Source organism: Oncorhynchus mykiss, chromosome 26, assembly GCF_013265735.2.
Source record: "Oncorhynchus mykiss isolate Arlee chromosome 26, USDA_OmykA_1.1, whole genome shotgun sequence".
Lineage (NCBI taxonomy): Eukaryota > Metazoa > Chordata > Actinopteri > Salmoniformes > Salmonidae > Oncorhynchus > Oncorhynchus mykiss.
This window is the reverse complement of record NC_048590.1, coordinates 16,106,352-16,130,424: the sequence shown is the minus strand read 5'-3', so window position 1 is coordinate 16,130,424 and position 24,073 is coordinate 16,106,352. Positions and strand designations below refer to the sequence as shown.

The 24,073-nt window shown below is 45.1% G+C and overlaps 1 protein-coding gene across 2 annotated transcripts in view; it reads left to right on the top strand.

The window, feature by feature from the left end:
• Positions 1–24,073, top strand: part of nav2a (neuron navigator 2a) — a 310,069-nt gene that overhangs the window by 80,604 nt on the left and 205,392 nt on the right. The window contains exon 1 of one of the 2 annotated variants that reach the window (XM_036963590.1): positions 6,498–6,701. The exons of the other annotated variant lie outside the window; for it this stretch is intronic. The gene's annotated coding sequence lies outside the window, so the exon portion shown is untranslated. Of the gene's footprint in view, positions 1–6,497; positions 6,702–24,073 lie in introns of those variants that run through there. 2 annotated transcript variants of the gene reach the window in all.

Below are 24,073 nucleotides of genomic sequence, written 5' to 3'. Positions count from 1 at the left end.
ACCTCCGTACTGGTCTGCTAGGTCTCTTGACGTGTTTCTTCCTTCTGCTGACTCCAAGCGAGAGTTTCTCTCCTTTCGCCGCCGCGCCAGTGTGTTATCCCAGGTTTACATGTTCCAAGTGAGCCAAATCCATGTCCAATTACTTCTCCATCTAGGTAGACATCAGTAAAACGTCTGGGGTACTCTCAAATGATAATCCTAACCACATTGTGACGTATGGCTCTGGACAGATGAAGATTGTGCTGGCGCATTTGATCGACGACCAATCTTACCATCTCTATTCTGTCTCCTGCTGATGGTCTTTGTATGTTGTACCACTGCTGTACGGATTCCAGCTGGCATCCTGTCCCAGCTGACTCTAAAAGTTTTGTAGGCCATGGTCTACTGAGGAGTGGGGCAACATGTTTGAGGTGCTCAGGAGTGCTCTGGGAAGAGAGGGGTGAGGAGGGGCCGGATTCTGAGTTTGATTCAATGAATCCATGTTCTGGAAGAACAAAGCACACGAAGCATTTTGGATTTCAGATGAAATGTTTCATATGAGAGAACACTACGGAATGTCACCTTTTACTCGAGGGTATTGTTTTACCGTTTAGAAATTAAAGCACTTTATGTACTTTGTGCCCCTATTTGAAGATGTCATAAGTATTTGGACATATTCACTTATAGGGTATTAAAGTAGTCAAAAATGTAGTATTTGGTCCCATATGTCTTGCACACAATTACTACATCAAGCTTGTGACTCTACAAACTTGTTCCATGCATTTGGTTGTGTTTTAAGTTGTGTTTTAGATTGTGTTTTAGGTTGTGTTTTGCCCGATAGTAACTGACTGATGAAATTAGAGACTGGATTGCAATATCATTATTTTTTTCTCATAAAATATACAACCAGCAACTTTATCAGAACACATTTTTATTTACATGTCTGAGGTCTATTATGGGTCTTAATAGGATATAGAAGTCATGGACAATATAAGCAAGTCAAAGACCAAAACAAATCTCAGAACCGTTTTTAAACTCTGCAACAGCTGTTCTGTGTACTAACTGTTCTATATGGTTCAGAATACTGGAGGATGACCTAACACAACCCAAATAAATGATCTGCCTTTCATACAACCTTCTTTTGAAAATACATATTACATCTACTGGTCTAAGATCATATCTAATCAAGACCTAGGCAAACTGGCAAAACAGGATGGCACGTCAACGATCAAGCAAAGGCGCTGGAGGTGGATCAGGAAATGGAACCTCCTCTACCAGAGTGGCACTTCCTTGCACACTTGAAGACAATCTAAAACACCATGGCGTATAACAGTTGAGGCAGAGCTCCAGCAACACCAGCTCAGCCGGGGCACAATAGAGAAGACTTCCCAGGACAGACAAAAGTAGAAGGCCCTTGTTGGTGCCAGCTGGCGCAACGGGAGTGAGTGACAGTTGAGGTCTATCATCTCTTTATGCTGCATGTTCCTTACCTCAAGTTTCCCGCTGTTCGTCAGTCTTCTGCACTGAATTGGTCGGAGGAGGTTTGCACGTTAGTCTTCGTTCACAAACTGCAGGTCATTCTCGCTCTCCGCAGCAAGCCCTTTGTATGCCCTCCAGTCGGGGAGCAATGTTTCATAAGGGAGACATGGGAGAGATGACAGAATTGCTTCTTAGATTCCCTGTCAATTCATTGTTCGACAAAATAGATGTGAGAAATCGTCACTGACATTCAGTTGTGGAACTTTCTGGCACATTGCTCGAAGAAAGTATTTTTTAAAAACATTTTATTTCACCTTTATTTAACCAGGTAGGCCTGTTTTAGTAGAAGTTCTCATTTACAACTGCGACCTGGCCAAGATAAAGCAAAGCAGTGCGACAAAACAACAAGTATGCTCGCTGTCAAACCTTAAAGTCCAAAGGCGAATAAGTGGACCAAAGTGGGCAATGACCTCTGGATAGTGACATAGGTAGTGATGTTATAGTTTCAGGGCATGGTCAGGAAAAAGCTTTCTCCTAAAGGTCATGTTCTCCTTAATGAGGAGGTAATGATATAAGCCACCTGGACAGCTGTGACAGGAAAGGTAGCAATCTGGGAAAGCACACATTCTTGCACTGAATGTCTACTGAGCCTTTCACTACGAGGAGAGATGTTTGTCGATGGCATCGTTTCCCTGATGTTTGAATACATGTTTGCTTCGGTTGAGTTGTAAATAAGTCAAATGTTTCTCCTGAACGAACCGAGCAATAAACAAAGCTAGATCATAGGAAACTATGCACTCAAACAGGCCATGCCCTAGACATGGTGCCAGGCTGGTAAACGTGGAAGTAGGCTAGCTGACTGAAAGGCGAATGGAATTTGACACCACACACCGAATCTGTTGCACTTGAAACGTGGAAGTAGGCTAGCTGACTGAGAGGCGAGTGGAATTTGACACCACACACCGAATCTGTTGCACTTGAAACGTGGAAGTAGGCTAGCTGACTGAGAGGCGAGTGGAATTTGACACCACACACCGAATCTGTTGCACTTGAAACGTGGAAGTAGGCTAGCTGACTGAGAGGCGAGTGGAATTTGACACCACACACTGTATCTGTTGCACTTGAAACGTGGAAGTAGGCTAGCTGACTGAGAGGCGAGTGGAATTTGACACCACACACCGAATCTGTTGCACTTGAAGCTAAATCCTGCAAATGGGTTTGATATGACTGTACGGTTCTTTCTGTGCCGCACAAGTTCTGAAAGTGTTTCTAGAAATATCACAGTAGTGACAGAAAGTAATGCTCTTACTGAAATTCTCCAGAAACCCCCAATGCAATGAGATCCTAAATCGTCTCCTAAAAGTACCTTGTAGAACTCTCCCATCACTTCTCTTAATGCCACTCTCCTCCAGAGCTGTCAGATCTTTGATGAGAGGGTCAAGTACTTTGTCTAGGCCAAAATATTGAAAGTCCTGTTCTCTACACAGGTGAACAAGCTGCATACGATCTATAGCTGATATAATATCTGTCAGAGGGAAGTAACAGTGGATTGACAACTTCAAAATGAATCCGGATAGAGTATCAGAAAAATAGAAGACGTCTCAGTTTTAAACAATGGATCCCCCTGAACTCCCTTCCCATCCTGTACATTCTGAAAAACATTCTCTGTTGAGGGTTGGGCATGTGTTGCAGCATGCTTCTCACATACAGACTCACTTTTAAAAAGTGCAGCCAATGTCTGCTGTACAGGTACATACTGGGAAAAACATTCTTTACCATTATCATAATTACCCAAGAACAGGGGCACAGGCTCAACGTAATATAAATTATTTTTTTAAGGTCTGTGCTTAAAACTCCACTGTTGCAGGCCTCTTTCTTTATGTCATATATAATGCTGCTTGTAGTGGCCTCTGGGATTCCCATCGCTGCAACTCCCGTACGGACTCGGGAGAGGCAAAGGTCAAGAGCCACGCGTCCTCCGAAACGCGACCCTGCCAAGCCGCACTGCTCACTTAACCCAGAAGCCAGCTGCACCAATGTGTCAGAGGAAACACCGTACAACTGGCAACCATGTCAGCGTGCAGGCGCTCAGGCCCGCAACAGGAGTCGCTAGAATGAGATGGGACAAGGACATCCTGGCCGGCCAAACCCTCCCCTAACCCGGACGGTGCTGGGCCAATTGTGAGTTGCCTCATGGGTCTCCCGGTCGCGGTCGGCTGCGACACAGCCCAGGATCGAACCCGGATCTGTAGTGACGCCTCAAGCACTTAGCCTTAGACCGCTGCGCCACTCGGGAGGCCCATTTCTAATCCTTCTTGAATATGTGCCTTCAAGTGATGAACACCAGAGGTTAAGGTGTCACACCTGACTGCACTAGACTGAACCACACATATTAAGGGAGTGTCACATTGTTGGTGACAATCTCTCAGCACAGACCCATCAGCTTTATTATTTCTATACATATGTGCTTTAAGAGCAGTGAATTTACAGTATGTTTGCGAGCGTTCAGGCACCCCGCGTTGATAGTTAAAATGACATGTGTTACTGGGCAGCTTTATGTGCGGCGTGAACTCAAAACCAGTAACAGACACATGGTCACAGGTATTACATTTTCAGTGGAACATTTTGACCAAATGGCTGAGGTAAATAAAAAACAGAAATAAGACCGGTAGGCAGCAGACAGAACCACGACTAATACTACACCCAAGACTCCCACAACCAATGAAAATTGGCAGCCACTCAGAGCAAGCACACAAAACCTCCTCTTTTTGACCTTTTGTAGTTCAACTTTGGTATTGCTTAGTTGCTTAAACACGAATGTTTCTAAGATGATGTTAGCAAACTAATTATGTTACTTGCTGCAGCATTTACCTAGATAAAACACACCACGTGTCAGAGGTACCTAGGCCAATCTTGGCGAAGTTATCCAACGTTAGCCTCTCTAACGCCCAATTGCTACACCCCCGTTACACCTTTTTGATAACCACAACTACTCGAATAAAGCCAAAATATACTAAATTATTACCAGCTCTGCTCAATTATCGCCTCTTTGCTTTGTGCAACTAAATAGCTTTTTGTGTTTTCAGTAAAATAGATGTGGAATGGATGAAATCTCAGTCAGGCTTCCACTGTTAGCTTACAACTAGTAGTCGTGAGAACAGAAAAAATATTTCACCGAAAATACATTTATTTTTATCACCATTGGTTGATGCTACTCATGCGTAGGCCATTTTGGAAAAAGGCAGCTCCAGATGGGTTGACGCTCCTCGATCCGGGTAGCTCCCTAGGTACAGCACCACACTGCCTTTAGTGACAGACTGGTCAGACGAACCAGACGGTCCCCTGCTGCACCTACGCTAGTAACCCATCCACCACAGCACAGCTAGGCGAACATACCCCTTCAGAGAACATTGCAATCACAAACATGCGTTCCTCAAATGCTGCAAGTCAAACACTGTATCCAAAGACCTGTTCTTGCAGCTCATGTTAAGTTAGTTAACGTTACCCGCACAGCAAGCTGCTGTAATGTCAGGCTAGCTAGCTAGCTAGCCCGTATGTTCAAACGTGAAAACATAACGTCAGCTAGGCTAAGTCATTGTGTCCTGATGAAAGAACTTGTCCGAAACGTGTCTGCAATAAAATCATATTTGAAGGGGGTTTGTTGCAAGCCTGTCAAGTTAGCCTATAACGTTAAGTAATCCAAGCCTTCACTTCTCTTGAATTCAAAATTGGTTTCTGGCTGGCAGTGGCGATCCTTCTCCGATTAGTCATATTTACATAATGCTAAAACAATTACCCAACAGGCATTGCCGTTCACAATAAAACCATGGATACAGTACAATATTGGGAAATGTTATTGTAAAATCACAGCTATTTTGAACAGTATACACGCATCAATGGTCGCACAAAAACACACACTTACACAAACACAACCACACACACACACACCACCAGACCCTAGACCCCAGCCACACAGCTGAGCCCAACAGCTGGTGTCTGTACCCCAGGGTGGTGTGTGCGTGTGTGTGACTGTGTTTGTGACTGTCTGTGTGTGTGTCGGGGTGTGGGGGTTTATCTGTCTGGGCTGGAGATGGTTAGCTAGGCAGCCATGTGGATTAAGGGATCAGGGCTGGTGTCAGACAAAAAGTGGATTACTGCTGTAAAGCTGCCCTCTCTGGCCCGGGCCTGAAACTGAGACCAGAGGCTCGCCAAGAGGCCTCCCCCACCGCCTTGCATCCATCCTGGGCCACCTGACTTTTTAAGGCCCTGGATTAGCACACAAAGGAGCAGGACCTTGGAAGACCCCGGGCCTCTTGGTCTGTAATAACAGTGGTAATTGAGTGTGTTACTGCAGCTTTGCCCATGAATGCTAATCATGCAGGATTGTGTGTGTGTGTGTGTGTGTGTGTGTGTGTGTGTGTGTGTGTGTGTGTGTGTGTGTGCGTGTATGTGGTGGGCGTATGTGTGCGTACGTGTGCACGGGTTTGTGTGTGTTTGCATGTCAAGTCATTCATGTTGACAGTATGCTTATGACTATGTGGGCACTGATTGTTTAGTGTGTGTATGTATTTGCACTCTGTATGCCTACTCGTGTGTGTGTGTGTGTGTTACATCTTGTGTTTCCCTCTCCTCTTCCCCAGAGCTATGGCTGGAGGTCTTATGTAACATGTTTGTTCAAGTGCCCTCCGAGATGCCAAGTCACTGTCGCACAGCCCAGCCTGAAGGATAGGAGAGGAGGAGAGAGAGGGATGGGGGCTCTTTCCTCTCATGTCTGTCTTCTGCTCTGTCATTTCCACCAGCCCACTTCCAAGCCTTAGGCAGCAGTAGGGAGGGGGTTGGGTGGGTGGGTGGGACACACACACACACACACACATTCACATTCACGCACATATTGTACGAACACACACACACACACACTCCGCCCCCCCTCCCCCTATTATTGGATGAACATGTGTGTGAGTGTGTCTGTCGGGAGGACGCAGCTTCTTATCATAATCCTCCTTACTAAAGAAACGGAGCGGAGCAGAATGAGCCCTCTGTCCCTGACTGTGACTGTGCGGAGCTGCTGGTGTAGGAGAGAGACAGGAGTGGAGCACTGAGCAGACGTAACAGGGCCTGTTTCTCACTGTAGAGGAGCCACTGACGAGAAGAGATGACATTTAAACTGGACAAACTGTACAGGCTGTTTCACATGCACAGAGAGGCGCTGGATGGTGTGAGCAGGACACGGACATAGAGATGTGGTAAGTGGTTTGAAATTGTAAGAATTGGTCACCTTGTATTGAGTGAATATGATAGTTGTATCGATTGTGTTATCTACTCGTAGTGAGTGAATAGGATATTTTGACTGTATTCGTTCATTTTGAGCTGCGTGATTTGACTGTGGGGTGTTTATAGTGCTGATACTGAGGTTAATTTTCTCTGTAAAACAAAGGGGGATATCTTGGCTGTGGTAGTCTTGGCTGACTCTGGCATGGGCCGTTGGTAGAGTAATTTAGCTTTGGCTGTAGTTGGGCGATTTGGCTGTGCTCCATTTTGGCTATGGCTCTGTAATTTAGCTTTGACACTGTCATGTGTCTATAGAGCTGCAATGAGGTTCTGGCAGGTGATTAACAGCCCGCCGAGTTGGTGATGTTTTGGTGATATTAGGTTGACAGCAGAGCAGCTGGCCCAGTGACAGCTGTCAGCACTGGAAATGACACAGTTGCTAATGGCTAGCTGGGTGGCTAGGGAAGTCGCTTACATAGGCTAATGCAGGCGAATTCAGATTTGTGCTAAAACAGCTTTGTGCTGAACATTGTTGTCATATCAATTGTGGTATAATTGTTTATTTGCTCTCCGCTGTCTGAGTTTCATATGGGCCTACACCCATTATTGCAACAGAAGGTTTGTTTATAACCCAAAAACAGTTGGACTATCATCCATCGTATTTACACTTCAGTTCAAGCAAGGCATCTCAAAGAAAGAGCTCTTGCTACCCCATCACTTTGCTCTCTTTCGTTCCTTGGCAATCTTTGGTCGGAAATATGAGAGACGGCTGCTCTCCCTACATGTTAGTGAGAACTATCACCCAGTGGCTCACAAATAGCACCATACTAATCCATATTCATCAATCTCATCATCACAATCAGACTGATACGGGCCGCCGTGTAAAAGGTGTCGTAAGTGGCGGAGCGGCGCGAGCGCCGACCTCACATGTGTCATCACTGTATGATTGGCTGAGTCTGTACAGCACTGAACTTTACAGCACACACTGTGGAGCTTGTACTGTAGCTATGAATCACGACGTTGTGCTGTCAGATTTATACACAAGTCAATTCAGAGGGAAGCGCGAGATAAAGAGAGAGGAGGACAGAGATAGGAGACAGAGACAGAAACGGAAAGAGAAGAGGAAGACCGAAGTAGAGAGGAAGGGAGAGATGGAGAGAAACGGTTTGAAACAATCTTTATTTTCTGTCTTTTTCACTTCTAACCGTATCTCTCTGTGAATTTGGCTCATTAGCGAGGGAATAGGAGATGAGAAAAGGGAAGAGAAGGGCAAATGAGGAAAGAGTAAGCGCACAGCACCAGGAACCACCGGCCTGAGAAGGGGGACATGAAAAGAAGATGAGATACGATAGTCACTGGGAAGCTGTACCCTATACATCACCTCATTGAGCCGCCGGAGAACCTTGAATGGCCCCACAAACCGGGGGCTCAGCTTCTTGCAAGGCAGGCAGAGTGGGAGGTTCCTGGTAGAAAGCCAGACACGATCCCCAGGGTGGTACACGGGGGTCTCCCTGCAGTGGCGGTCTGCCTGCTCCTTTTGATGGAGGATGGCACGCTGGAGTCTCACGTGAGCATTGCTCCACATTTCTTCTGCACGCCTGAACCACTCATCAATCGCAGGTGCTTCGGTCTGGACAGGGGTCCACAGAGCCAGGGCCGGCTGAAAACCCAGAACCCACTGGAAGGGGTCAACCCAGTGGAGGAGTGACGTACCGTGTTCTGGGCGTACTCCACCCATGGAAGGAATCGAGCCCACTCTCCCTGCCGGTCCTGACAGTGACTCCTCAGGAACTTCCCCAACACCTAGTTAATCCTCTCCACCTGCCCATTGGACTGAGGCCTATACCCGGAAGTGAGGCTGAACGTGAACCCAAGCTTATCCATAAAGGCTCTCCATACCCGTGATGTGAATTGAGGGCCCTGGTCAGAGATGATGTCCTCCGTAAGGCCATAATGTCCCTGAACACCTTAATGAATGCCTAGAACAGTGACAGAGCATTGGCTAAACCAAATGGCATCACCAAGTACTCGTAGTGATCAGACATCGTGCTAAATGCAGTCTTCCATTCATCCTCCTCCCGGATACGGATGAGATTGTATGCACTTCGCCGGTCCAGTTTTGTAAAAAAAACAGGCCCGGCAGAGCTGTTCTATGGCTGCCGGCACCAACGGGGAGAGGGTAACGGTACTTGGTGGTGATTTCATTGAGTCCTCTGTAATCTAAACGTAACCCTCCATCTTTCTTGGCCACAAAGAGGAAACCAGCCGATGCAGGAGAAGTGGACGTGCAGATGAAACCTTGTTGGAGCGCCTCTTGGATGTAATCCTCCATGGCCTGGAACTCAGCCACCGACAGAGGGTAGATGCGTGAGGCGCAGGGGCGATGAGGAGGAAGAGAGGTGGCGTGGTTCTTGGAGAATGCAGCTTCTGTATTTCTTGGAGTCCCCAATGTTTTTAATATGATTCTGTTGTCAGTTGTGAGTCTGAAACTGCGCATGTGCACACACACACACACACACACACACACACACACACACACACACACACACACACACACACACACACACACAGACAGCTGCATGTTAAACCAGTAGCCTGTGGAGCCTTAATATGAATCTGGTCACTCAGCCATAACAGCTCTGGCTCTGTGTTGAGAATGGTTGTCTTTCAATAGGGCCTGATATGGGACACCGATTTCAGGTCTATTGTTGGCATATTGGTGGACAGATACAATGTTGTCAACAACAAGCGCCGCTCTCATGGAAGTTCTGATTTTGATTAATATGTAGACAGGAGGCACCAGATTATATTTAGGTGGGAACAGGGGACGTGGGATAGAGGGATTTACTTGAGAAGGCCTGTGTGTGCCTGTATTCCCGCTTGTATGTGTGCGTGTGTCTATAAGCTTGTCCCTCTGTGCGTTCCAACACACTAATTAGTGTGTCAACTTATCTGCTGTCATCCCCCAAAATGAGCTTGGCTGTTAAAACAATATGCTTGTCTTTGTCTCCACTCGAAATCCTCTGTAATCCAGCAACGAAGAGCAGCTGAATGATAGCAGCAGCAGCCTCTGAGCCAAGCGTCTGTATACCCTACCCACAATCCTCAGCATGTCGTCTGTGCCTCTGATTCACTGGGTTACACTCTCCCTCCTTTGACACCTTCCTCGAAAGCGAAACAAGCAGCGGTGAATGAAGGAAACATTCTTTCATATCCTTATTCATGTTTGAAGCCTCAAGCTCTCTCTGAGCTTTTTCTCAGAGTTCTCTCTTTTTATCATTTTCCACATTTTTTTTTTTTCCCAAGTGCAGTACTCCTCACTGTGCTTGGGAGGCTACAGCTGTTGCCAGCTCTGCGGTTTCTAGGGTAACACAGGTTTGACAGCTGTTGTTACTTCAAATCAAATCAAATGTTATTGGTCACATACACATGGTTAGCAGATGTTATTGCGAGTGTAGCGAAATGCTTATACTTTGGTTTTTCATCCCGTTGAGCTGCGAGGGGATTGCCGGTAATAGGATGTCAAGAAAGTTTTGGCAAGAAGAGTCGCTTTGGATCAAGACCAGACTTTAAATGAGTGAGACCATCTCAGAAACATGGCTAACACTGTCCAGTGTTAGCATGCTGTTAGCATTCTGAGGCGAAGTGCTAATTTGAAAGTATTTGCTCCTGGAGAGTGGTGTTAGCTTCAAACCCAAGCTCTTTAGCTGCACACAGGGTGAAATGTCAATGTTCTGATGCAATTCCAAGGTCTGCTAAATGAACATTTGTGCTAATTGGAACTGACCAGTGTTAGCATGCTGTTAGCATTCTTTGGCAAAGACGAGTACTAATTTGAGGCTCCTGTAGTAGAGCTGTGAAGTCTAAATGTAGACTATGGGAGTGCACGGGGTGAAATGTTGATGCTGGCTAATAAATGGTGAATACCATTTGAATCCTAATGGTTAACTGAAAAGTTAGTTTGAATCGTTTGGTATTAACGATAGCATTCCGAAGTGCTAATTTCAAGGATTCAACTCTTAACCTTTTCACGTGTAAGTTCCAAATAACGGTCGCCCCAGTGTGAGTTTTTGTATGCACGTGATGTCAGAATGCACTTACTGTTCCAAAATGTGATTGTTACGCAACAGGACAGTTGGCACGCGCTGCCCTCAAACCAAGACTGGAACTGGAAACCATACATCCTGAGGCTGCATTACTGTAGCTGTGGATTTTAACAAAGCTAACCTTTACCTAACCTTACTTCCTAAATTCGAATGCACGACAAGAGCTGGTAGCTTTCTGGATTATTGCTACTCGATCTTCCGCGATGCATACAAAGCCCTCCCCTGCCCTGCCTTCGGCAAATCGGACCATGACTCCATTTTGTTGCTCCCAGCCTATAGACAGAAACTGAAACAGGAAACGCCCATGCTCAGGTCAATACAACGCTGGTCTAACCAATCGGATTCCACGCTTCAAGATTGCTTCGATCAAGTGGACTGGGATATGTTCCGGATAGCCTCAGACAATAACATTGATGTATACACTGACTCGGTGAGCAAGTTTATTAGCAAGTGCATCGGAGATGTCACACCATCTGTGACTATTAAAACCTTCCCTAACCAGAAATCGTGGATTGATGGCAGCATTCGCGCAAAACTGAAAGCGCGAACCACCGCTTAAAATCATGGCAAGGTGACCGGAAACACGACCAAATAGAAGAGGACGGGCCACCCCTCATAGCCTGGTACCTCTCTAGGTTTCTTTCTAGGTTCTGTCCTTTCTAGGGAGTTTTTCCTAGCCACCGGGCTTCTACACCTGCATTGCTTGCTGTTTGGGGTTTTAGGCTGGATTTCAGTACAGCACTTTGACATCAGCTGATGTAAGTGGGGCTTTATAAATACATTTGATTGAAATTTGAAATATAAACAGTTCAGCTATTCCTTCCTCAAGGCAATTAAACAAGCAATTCGTCAGTATAGGGATAAAGTAGAGTCGCAATTCAACGGCTCAAACACTGTGGCAGGGTCTACAGTCAGTCACGGATTACAAAAAGATAACCAGACCCGTTGCGGACATCGACGTCTTGCTTCCAGACAAACTAAACAACTTCTTTGCTCGCTTTCAGGACAATACAGTGCCACTGACACAGCCAGCTACCAAATCCTGTGGGCTCTCCTTCTCTGTGGCCAACGTGAGTAAAACATTTAAACGTGTTACCCCTCGCAAGGCTGCTGGCCCAGACGGCATCTCTAGCCTCGTCCTCAGAGCATGTGCAGACCAACTGGCTGGTGTGTTTACGGACATATTCAAGCAATCCATATCCAAGTCTGTTGTCCCCACATGCTTCAAGATGGCCACCATTGTTCCTGTTCCTAAGAAAGCTAAGGTAACTGAACTAAATTACTATCGCCCCATTGCACTAACTTCTGACATCATGAAGTGCTTTGAGAGACAAGTCAAGGACCAAATCACCTCCACCCTACCTGATACCCTAGACCCACTTCAATTTGCTTAATGCCCCAACAGGTCCAGCATTTAACACCATAGTACCCTCCAAACTTGTCATTAAGCACAAGACCCTGGGTCTCGACACCGCCCTGTGCAACTGGGTCCTGGACTTTCTGACGGACTGCCCCCAGGTGATGAAGGTAGGAAACAACATCTCCACTTTGCTGATCCTCAACACTGGGGCCCCACAAGGGTGCGTTCTCAGCCCTCTCCTGTACTCTCTGTTCACCTATGACTGCGTGGCCATGCACGCTTCCAACTATCCAATCATCAAGTTTGCAGACGACACTGCAGTGGTAGGCCTGATTACCAACAACGACGAGACAGCTTACAGGGAGGAGGTGAGGGCCCCCGGAGTGTGGTGTCAGGAAAATAACCTCTCACTCAATGTCAACAAAACAAAGGAGATGATTGTGGACTTTAGGAAACAGCAGAGGGAGCACCCCCCTTCCACACTGACTGACGGGACAGTAGTGGAGAAGGTGGAAAGTTTTATGTTCCTCGGCATATACATCACGGACAAACTGAAATGGTCCACCAACACAGACAGCGTGTTGAAGTAGGCACAACAGCGCCTCTTCAACCTCAGGAGGCTGAAAAAATGTGGCTTGTCATCTAAAACACTCACAAACTTTTACAGATGCACAATTGAGCAATTGCACCGCACTCAACCACGTCTCCACAGAGGGTAGTGCGGTCTGCTCAGCGCATCACCGGGGGAAAACTACCTGCCCTCCAGGACACCTACACCACCCGATGTCACAGGAAGGCTCTGCCTGTTCACCCTGCTATCATCCAGAAGTCAGTACAGGTGCATAAAAGCTGGGGCTGAGAGACTGAAAAACAGCTTCTATCTCAAGGCCATCAGACTGTTCAAACAGCCTTCACTAACATTGAGTGGCTTCTGCCAACAAACAGACTCAAATCTCTGGCCACTTAAATAAACAGACTTAATAAAGGTATCACTAGCCACTTTAAATAACGCCACTTTAATAATGTTTTCTTAGAGGTATCACTAGCCACTTTAATAATGTTTTCTGAGAGGTATCACTAGCCACTTTAATAATGTTTTCTTAGAGGTATCACTAGCCACTTTAATAATGTTTTCTGAGAGGTATCACTAGCCACTTTAATAATGTTTTCTTAGAGGTATCACTAGCCACTTTCAATAACGCCACTTAAAATTGTTTACATACCCTACATTACTCATCTCATATGTGTATATACTGTATTCTACACCATCTACTGCATCTTGCCTATGCCATTCTGTACCATCACTCATTCATATATGTATATGTACATATTCTTATTCATCCCTTTACATGTGCGTGTATAAGGTAGTTGTTGTGAATTTGTTAGATTACTTGTTATATATTACTGCATGGTTGGAACTAGAAGCACAAGCATTTCGCTGCACTCGCATTAACATCTGCTAACCATGTGTATGTGATCAATAAAATGTGATTTGATTTGAAGGCACGCTGTCTGCTAATTATCTATAGACCATGTTTCAACTTGTCAATTTCAAATAATTTTCTAACAAGTTTTATTTTCTAACAGTTGGAATTGAGGAGTGTTCCGCCTCATTAATTCACTTAAGAAGTAGCCCATGTCACTGTTGCGGACAATTTATGTTCCAGGCTTTACGGAGCCAGACAAACTTCTCTCGTCAACGAGAGCCTAAGCACTTCCCCAGACCACGTATGAAGACATTGCGCATCTCTAGTTAAAACAGGCCTTGCACAAACTTTTTCCGTATGTATGTGTGTATGGAGCATAATGTATTTACTGTTTTATTCACGTTTTCAAGTACTGGTGACAAATCATGCATTCCGATTCTTGCATAGACTGTAATGGACACATATGATGTGTGTAAAATATTTTTTTTAAAAGCTAATGTTTAGCTATTTTCCAGCTATGTGTGGTGCCATGTTTGTTGACATCATACAATGCATTCTGGTTGTCACGTAAGCGTTTGTTACACCAATGATGTTATAAGAAGGGATAGTTCACTCGACTGAGTTATGGTGCCTTCAAGACGACTGGGAACTCTGAAAAATACGAAGTCAAATCATGACGTCAGTGATCTTCAGGTCGGAAGGTTTGAGCTCGAGAAAGAGGCCCAAGTTGGAATTCCGAGTTGGTTGACTGTTTAAAACGATTTCCCCCAGCTGGAGCTAGTTTTTTCCCAGTTGTCTTGAACGCATTGAAGTGGAACGTGGCATCAGATCGTAACTATGGTGTGCCAGAGCCCCCTTTCCAAGGGTTTAATTGTTTTTTTTGCATATATATTTCTCCTGTGTTTGCCCCCCACCTATTGATAAATCCCTCATCCCCACAATACCTTAAACCCCACACAAACCCCCCTTAAATGGTTTCATCTCTGTTTAGCTACCACACTACGGTTACGCTAAGGCAGTAGGCTTATATAACATTTTATTTGCTTTGTGATTTGTCAAAAACGGTCAACAACTTGTCAAGTCATGTGCTCCCGTTCTTCTATACACTGTAACAAGTATATCAACGATTTGTAATATGCTGAAAAGTGGCCAAACTAAGTTCATATTTTCCAGGTAATGAAAGCAGTCTTTGACTTTGACTTTGTTAATTTGCTGCTTATCATTCTGGGATTAGGAAATTTCCGCATGTCAAACATAAACAAACATAAATAAACAACTGAAGTTGGAGACTTATATCTTCCTCACTAACTTTATGCGTCAGCTGTCAGAGCAGCTTACAGATCGCTGCAGCTGTACACAGCCCATCTGTAAATAGCACATCCAACTATCTACCTCATCCCCATATTTGTTTTTCTGTCTTTTGCACACCAGCATTTCTACCTGCACATTCTCATCTGCACATACAGTGGGGAGAACAAGTATTTGAAACACTGCCGACTTTGCAGGTTTTCCTACTTACAAAGCATGTAGAGGTCTAATTTTTATCATAGGTACACTTCAACTGTGAGATACGGAATCTAAAACAAAAATCCAGAAAATGTCATTGTATGTTTTTTAAGTAATACATTTTATTGCATGACATAAGTATTTGATACATCAGAAAAGCAGAACTTAATATTTGGTACAGAAACCTTTGTTTGCAATTACAGAGATCATACGTTTCCTGTAGTTCTTGACCAGGTTTGCACACACTGCAGCAGGGATTTTGGCCCACTCCTCCATACAGACCTTCTCCAGATCCTTCAGGTTTCGGGGCTGTCGCTGGGCAATACAGACTTTCAGCTCCCTCCAAAGATGTTCTATTGGGTTCAGGTCTGTAGACTGGCTAGGCCACTCCAGGACCTTGAGATGCTTCTTACAGAGTCACTCCTTAGTTGGCCTGGCTGTGTGTTTCGGGTTGTTGTCATGCTGGAAGACCCAGCCACGACCCATCTTCAATGCTCTTACTGAGGGAAGGAGGTTGTTGGCCAAGATCTCACGATACATGGCCCCATCCATCCTCCCCTCAATACGGTGCAGTCGTCCTGTCCCCTTTGCAGAAAAGCATCCCCGAAGAATGATGTTTTCACCTCCATGCTTCACGGTTGGGATGGTGTTTTTGGGGTTGTACTCATCCTTCTTCTTCCTCCAAACACGGCGAGTGGAGTTTAGACCAAAAAGCTCTATTTTTGTCTCATCAGACCACATGTCCTTCTCCCATTCCTCCTCTGGATCCTCCAGATGGGCATTGGCAAACTTCAGACGGACCTGGACATGCCTGGACATGCGCTGGCTGGAGCAGGGGGACCTTGCGTGCGCTGCAGGATTTTAATCCATGACGGCGTAGTGTGTTACTAATGGTTTTCTTTGAGACTGTGGTCCCAGCTCTCTTCAGGTCATTGACCAGGTCCTGCCGTGTAGTTCTGGGCGGATCCCTCACCTTCCTCATTATCATTGATGCCCCACGAGGTGAGATCTTGCATGGAGCCCCAGACCGAGGATGATTGACCGTCATCTTGAAATTCTTCCATTTTCTAATAATTGCGAACAGATGTTGCCTTCTCACCAAGTTGCTTGCCTAATGTCCTGTAGCCCATCCCAGCCTTGTGCAGGTCTACAATTAATTTAGCCCTGATGTCCTTACACAGCTCTCTGGTCTTGGCCATTGTGGAGAGGTTGGAGTCTGTTTGATTGAGTGTCTGGACAGGTGTCTTTTATACAGGTAACGAGTTCAAACAGGTGCAGTTAATACAGGTAATGACTGGAGAACAGGAGGGCTTCTTAAAGAAAAACTAACAGGTCTGTGAGAGCCGGAATTCTTACTGGTTGGTAGGTGATCAAATACTTATGTCATGCAATAAAATGCTAATTAATTACTTAAAAATCATACAATGTGATTTTCTGGATTTTTGTTTTAGATTCCGTATCTCACAGTTGAAGTGTACCTATGATAAAAATTACAGACCTACATGGTTTGTAGGTGGGAAAACCTGTGTATCAAATGCTTGTTCTCACCACTGTATATCACTCCAGTGTAAATTGCTAAATTGTAATTACTTCGCCACTATTGTCCTATTTATTACCTTACCTCCTTACTTCATTTGCGCACACTGTATACAGATTTTTCTATTGTGTTATTGACTGTACGATTGTTTATCCCATGTGTAACTCTGTGTTGTTGTTTTTGTCGCACTGCTTTGCTTTATCTTGGCCAGGTCGCAGTTGTAAATAAGAACTTGCTCTCAACTGGCCTACCTGGTTAAATAAAGGTGAAATATATATATTTTTTTAAGAATTAAAAAATGGCTGCCGTCATAAAGAATGTAGCTGCTGTTAGCTTAGCTGACACCCATCTCTTTTCTAAACAATACTACATTTCTCCCTTGTGCTCACCAGAGATGTTGTACATTGTAAAGAAGTCTAGCTGTTAGATCGCTAACTTATGTTAAGTTTTTTTGTCAGCGCAACCTTTAGGGAATGAGTTTGGCTGTGGATGTGTTCCATGTGATGTTTGCATGATGTTTATTAATGACACTCACACACACACACATCTCCTTCACCCCAGAGCACATTGGTTGGATAAACACTACACATGTTGTCAAATGGTTCAGCTAAACAGCCTCTACTACAGCCGATAAATAGTGTAGGTAGTGCAGGGTCACTAAAACACACCTCCTTCACAGCCACCCCCTGCCCCCCTTTACACGGTCTCTTCAGTATGGCAGAGAGACGGTGTGGGCTCTCCAAAATAGTTTTCCTAAATGCATTGCACACACACACACACACACACACACATACACACATACACACACACAGCTGCTAGGGAACCAGGTAATGAGTAGGTATGGCAACTGACTTATTCTGAGTGAATAACACAACAAGATCCAAACATATGAAAACATCCACGCGAGCAGGACAATACACCCACACAGCTACAGAAAGAGACCTGTATTTTAAACAGTCATTTAGTTCTGCATTTATTTGTTATTTAAAAACAAAACAAGTGGAAGTCCTTCAGTATATTGGTGTTTGGTAGTTGCAGCCTATTATTTGTTCAATTGATATGTAACTTTATTGCAATACATACCGATGGTGAGGTGAGGTCGATGGCCACTTCAACCTCGTCCATCCATTTAGGTTAGTGGCTTTCACGACGTTTGCCCCACTGTCCGTTGTGATGCACACCTGCTTCTCCTTTGGCTGTTCCCAGGCTGCTAGCGAGTCAAGCAGCCCCTGGGCTTTTACCTCCCCAGTGTGGTCCTCTGGAAAGTAGGAGGTCTGCAAGCACCTGCTGCACAGCTTCCAGTCGGCATCGATGTAGTACAGCATCATGCTGTGGGGATGTTTTTCAGCGGCAGGGACCGGGAGACTAGTTAGGATCGAGGCAAAGATGAACGGAGCAAAGTACGGAGAGATCCTGATGAGAAACCTGCTCCAGAGCGCTCAGGGCCTCAGACTGGGGCGAAGGTTCACCTTCCAACAGGACAATGACGCTAAGCACACAGCCAAGACAATGCAGGAGTGTGTTGCCCAGCCAGAGCCCGGACTTGAAACCGATCGAATATCTCTGGAGAGACCTGAAAATAGCTGTGCAGCGACGCTCCCCTTCCAACCTGACAGAGCTTGAGAGGATCTGCAGAGAAGAATGGGAGAAACTCCCCAAATACAGGTGTGCCAAGCTTATAGCATCATACCCAAGAAGCCTCAAGGCTATAATCGGCAAAAAATCTTCAACAAAGTACTGAGTAAAGGGTCTGAATACATATGTGAATTTGATATTTCAGTTATTGTTTTTTTTAATAATAAATTTGCTAAACTTTCTAAAAAAAATGTTTTGCTTTGTCATTATGGGGTATTGTGTGTAGATTGATGAGGAAACCAAATGTAATCCATTTTAGAATAAGGCTGTAACGTGACAAAATGTGGAAAAAGTAAAATGGTCTGAATACTTTCCGAATGCACTGTATGTACATGTAGGTAGGGGTAAAGTGACTATGCATAGATAATAATTCAGTGCCTTTGTGAAAAGCTGTAACATAACAATGTGGAAAAAAGTCAAGGAGTCTGAATACTTTCCGAAGGCACTGCATACATAACAATAAGGGGGGGGGGGGGGGGGGGGGGGGGAGCAATGCAAATAGTCCGGGTAGCCATTTAATTAAATGTTCAACGGTCTTATGGCTAGGGGGTAGAAGCTGTTAAGGAGCCCTTTGGAGTTATGAATTTGACCTCCTGGTGGTGAAATTCACAGACACATCTCTGAAGCCCCCCAAGCAGAGTTGTCCACGGGGCTGGCATTGGACAATTCTCTATCAGTGACAATACATAAGGAAGCCTGTGTTAGGAAGACCCCTGCTGGTCACCATTTCACAGCACTCTCAAGCAGCTCACCCCACTACCCATCCCCCACACCCAAAACAAGTAGGATGAACTCTGTCTCTCTCTCTCTCTCTGGAACTTTCCTTAACTTCTTGTGTGCGATTGGTTGCCAAGATCACAACTTGGGACTTGACACTGTGTGTACTCTCTTTGCAATGACAATTTGATTGCCAAATATTAGAACAAAGTTTCTGTTCGTGAAAAGTTAAAGCCTATATTTAAAGGCCTACAGTTGTAGTCCAGGAGAAGGTTGGCTAGCCAGCTATATATAGCCAAGTTATTGTTACTCATTGTGTATTTATTATTACTTTTCTATTTTTTCTCTCTGCATTGTTGGGAAGGGCCCGTGAGTAAGCATTTCACTGTTAAACCTGTTGTTTATGAGTCATGTGACGAATAAAACATAAATGGGGCAAGTCTCTTGTGTTTATCGAATGGGATCAAATGGCAAAACAAAACTCTTTCTTCTCTACCGAGCACTTTTCTCTTTCCCTTACATTACTTTTCTCTTTCCCTTACATTACTAACATTCTCTTAAACTTCTCTCCTACCCTCCTTCTTTCACTTTTTTCCCCTCTCTCTCTCTCTCTCTCCATCTCTTCCATTCTATTCCTCTCTTCCATTATCTTCCTCTCCTTCCTCTCTCTCTCTCTCTCTCTCAACTCTCTCTCCCTCTCTCTCCCTCCCTCTCTTCCATTCTATTCCTCTCCCGTTATCTTCCTCTCCATCCTCTCTTCCTCTCTCTTTACAGGCTGATGACAAGCTTTAGGTCTCTGTCTAACAGAGAAAGGGAAGCATTGGGGTAGAATGGGTGTTCTATGGTACTTCCTTCTCCCTGGCCTACCTGTTCCAATTAGTCGGCTTTAATTCTATTAGCCTGCAATTCTGTGGGGTGCTCTCAAAAGAGAGCTGCGGAGGAGGAGGAGGAGGAGATGAGCGGGGGGGGGGGGGGGGGGGGGGGGCGGAGACAGAGCCTGTGGTGAAATGAATCCCTGTCTCTCATTGTGAAACATTCTCATATCTGTATCCATATCCATTATCTCCATTAACGCGGATGTGTCATTAATTTCTCTATTGTAATCTTCAGGCAGATGTAATGGGCTGGCCTAAGCCTATTTGGGGCAAATGTGTACACTATCAATACCACAAATGAAATCAATTAGCCTTTAATGAAGTCTTCAATGAGATCTTTTGTCTAGTCGTGACTGCTGCATTATAGTAAACGAACTGTATGGAGAATTGTGAAAGCGCCATTTGAAATATGTGATAATATTGCGGGCGTACACATACATGGGTGTGTGAGAAAGCGAGAGAGAGAGAGAGGGACACTTAATAAGCATGTGATTATTTAATTAAAATAAATGTATATTAAATAAGGGGAAATCAGCGGCATATCTTTGAATAACGGAGGGAACCAATACAGATTGGCTGGCTCCCTTTGACAAAGACACACAGAAGAATGTACATTTGGCTCCACAGTGCCATATCTGTTCAGTATGCAGTGACAGCGAGTGTGGGCGTCAGTGATGAAAAACTCACAATATTGCCATCAGCAAAATGGCGTTATGAAATAGCGAGTGCAGATAAGTCGGTGTGTATCCCAGTCCTTGTTTTCATATTGTCAGAGGCCCGAAGAGAGAGTGGCAAAAAGGAGAGTAGAATATGAATGAGAGAAGGATGAGGTAGAGAGGCAGAGATAGATGAGGTTTGCTAAGAGCTCCTCTGCTTCCCTCAGCTCGCCATGTATTTCTGCAACACTGCCACTCGACATGGAGTGCAGGCATTCATGTATTCATACGGGCTCTTTCTGTCTCTACAGGTATCTGTTCCTATGAGAGTTCCGTGTATTCATGTGTGCTCGGCCCTCTTCCCTCTTCTATGGGATATTCATTCATTCGTACTCCAGGTGTCTCTTGTCTCATGTTTGTGCGCTGAGTTAGTGATGCAAGAGGGCCACTTCTTATTCAGGCAAGCTTGCTGTCTGACTGTTGAAGCACTCTGGGGGTCCAGAGATGATGCGGCCCTATTTGTGTTCTCCCATCTACCGGTCTGTGAGTACACAGGAGGATCTGCGTGTGCTTACATGTACACACGCACGCACACAGCAGGGCTGGGGTCAATTCCATTTCAAATCCAGTCAATTCAGAAAGTAAACCATATTCAAATATGACTGACACACACACACACACACACACACACACAGAGGGCGATGCCTTCTTTCCTCCTCTCTTAGCTGACTGGAGTAATGAAAGATCAGAAGTTAACCGTGTGTGTTGTTAAACAGAGAAAGAGTAAGTGACTGAGCTGGTGAAGTTGGCACACATCAACACATTTTCACTCTCACCCCCCCCCCCCACCCCCCCGCTCTCTCCCCTGCCCACAGACCTTGTTGTCTTGTTTTCTGTTTGGTTTTTATTGCCTGGATTTTATGGCCTGATGATGTCATCCTGCACTCTATCTATCATCGTCCTATTTAATATTTAACGCCCAGCTACGCTAGCAGAATGGTACAGCACTGTAGGTACTTACAGTAGACAGACAGCAAACAATGTCAAGAGCTATCAGGAAACAAGGGTTAGAGATTAGAAACGTGGGTTCAAAGTTGAAATCAGTACCTATTGGTTGATTGGTTGATTTATGAACATTTAATTTCAAGCGGTGTCTGAGGTTGATGACCGGACTGATGAGGTGATCCCTGCGCAGGTGAGGTAGACCATACCTCTTCATTCGGCACCGAAGTATCTCGACCACAGCAGCCATTGGACTCTTAGGAGAGTTTCAGAAGATAGGTAACTATGTAGATTATTCTACCATGTCTTCGTTGATGACTACATTCTGATTGGTACAGGTGACCATAACGGGTGGCTCCAGTCCATTCTCTGTCCTGTTACTACCACTGTTTCTTCTGTTGCTCGTTTTGTTAGAGGGTTTGAATCCCGGGACCACCCATAGGTAAAACATTTATGTATGCATGACTGTAAGTGGCTTTGGATGAAGAGCATATATATTATTATTATTATTTGTGAGTATAAATCAGAGAAGGCTTTGCCTAAGCAATAACTGTAGTTCCGACTTAACTAAGTCTCATGAGAACAGAGCCATGTTTGAAAGACCTTACAACTGCTGTGACCCAGTCGATGTGATTCTCCAGGGGTGTTTATTGTTGTGGTTGTAAGGAAAAAGATGGTGTGTGTGTGTGTGTGTGTGTGTGTGTGTGTGTGTGTGTGTGTGTGTGTGTGTGTGTGTGTGTCTGTCCCGGCTCTACCAGTGTGGAGTATAGCGTGTACCTGGACCCCCGTGGTCATGCACTGTGTCCCTCACATAATTGAATTATGTGTCACAGACACGGCACTGACACCCCAGGGAACGGAGGGAGGGAGGCAGGGAGGGAAGGAAGGAGTGAGGGAGGAAGGGAAAGAGAAATGGAGGACCAGGTAAGATGGAGAAAGACGAGGGAACGGAGTATAAAAGATTGGGACAGAAAACGAGGGTAATTGAACCAACGGTTTGAGGGTCCACTCGTCTGCCCTCGCAAAAGAGTCCTCTTCTTAAGCTCAGCAGACAGATAAACCCGGTGCAGCGACTGTAGTGTTGAAGGACGTTTTATTGCCACCACTTCATAGGTACAGTAGTAGTGACTGAAATTAGTAAAAAAAAAACAATGCTTCTACAAAATCAGAGCAAGAAGGATGGAGTTTGATAACGTCCACCGCTCCACAGTGTAACTTTCACCGTTTTGGAATTTAACAATTCTTCTTCTATAGGATTTACACACATCAACACAGGACAGTGGTCCCCAAGTGGTCAACAATGGAATTACACAATAGCCTAAAGGAACTCAAACCCAACTACAGGGGCCAGAACATTCACAGTTCATGCAGCATAACAGGGATGGATAGAAAGAGAGCGAGAGAGAGAGAGCAATTAGACTTCTATCTGACCTTATTGGACATGTCCGAACAGGGCCTCGCTCTTTTAAAGAGCTGATCTCTTCTTCTCCTTGAGGGAAAGGGAGAGAACAGAGGGAAGAGTCGGAAGGAGAGGGAAATGAATAAAAGCAGTGGTGTGAGAGGAGGAAGAATAAAGCAAGGTGAGGAGATCAAGGGGATGAAGACAGCCTTTTAATGTGAAGCGAAGCCTTTACTCTGCTGTCATAACTGATCTGGGAGGGAGGGACTGAGGGAAGAGGGAAGGTAGGTAGAGGTGAAGAAGTGGTGCGGGATAGGAGGCGATAGAGATAGGAAAGCAAGTTGTAGAGAAGGAGATGGAGACATTGGAGAGGAGAGAGCGTATGTACAGAAACGTGGGCAAGGTAGAGAGAGATAGGGAGGAGAGAGAGGTGAATTCCTAGAGGAGGGAAATACTCTTTTTAAGGGGGATTTGTGAGGGAATGTTGGGTGAGATTGGCAACTTGTTTTACATTTTAGCATCTTCAAAGTAGCCACCCTTTGCCTTGATTAATGCTTTGCACACTTGGCATTCTCTCAACCAGCATTCATGAGGAATGCTTTACCAATAGTCTTGAAGGAGTTACCCCATATGCTGAGCACTTGTTGGCTGCTTTTCCTTCACTCTACAGTCCAACTCATCCCAAACCATCTCAATTGGGTTGAGGTCGGGTGATTGTGGAGGCCAGGTCAACTGATGCAGCACTCCATCACTCTTCTTGGTAAAATAGCCCTTTCACAGCCTGGATGTGTGTTGTGGGTCATTGTCCTGTGGAAAAACAATTGATAGTCCCACTAAGCCAAACCAGATGTATCGCTGCAGAATGCTGTGGTAGCAATGCTGGTTAAGTGTGCCTTGAATTCTAAATAAATCTCCTCCATGCTTCATGGTGGGAACCACACATGCGATTTCCACCTGTCTAATGTCCATTGCTTGTGTTTCTTGGCCCAAGTAAGTCCTTCTTCTGTCGTGGAGATTCATACTGAGAGAGACTTTGTCATTCCTTCAAGCAATCATCTTTATTTAACCTTTCTGATCTCCCCATCCCGGATCCGGGTTCGTGAATACAGACTCAAGCTCATTACCAT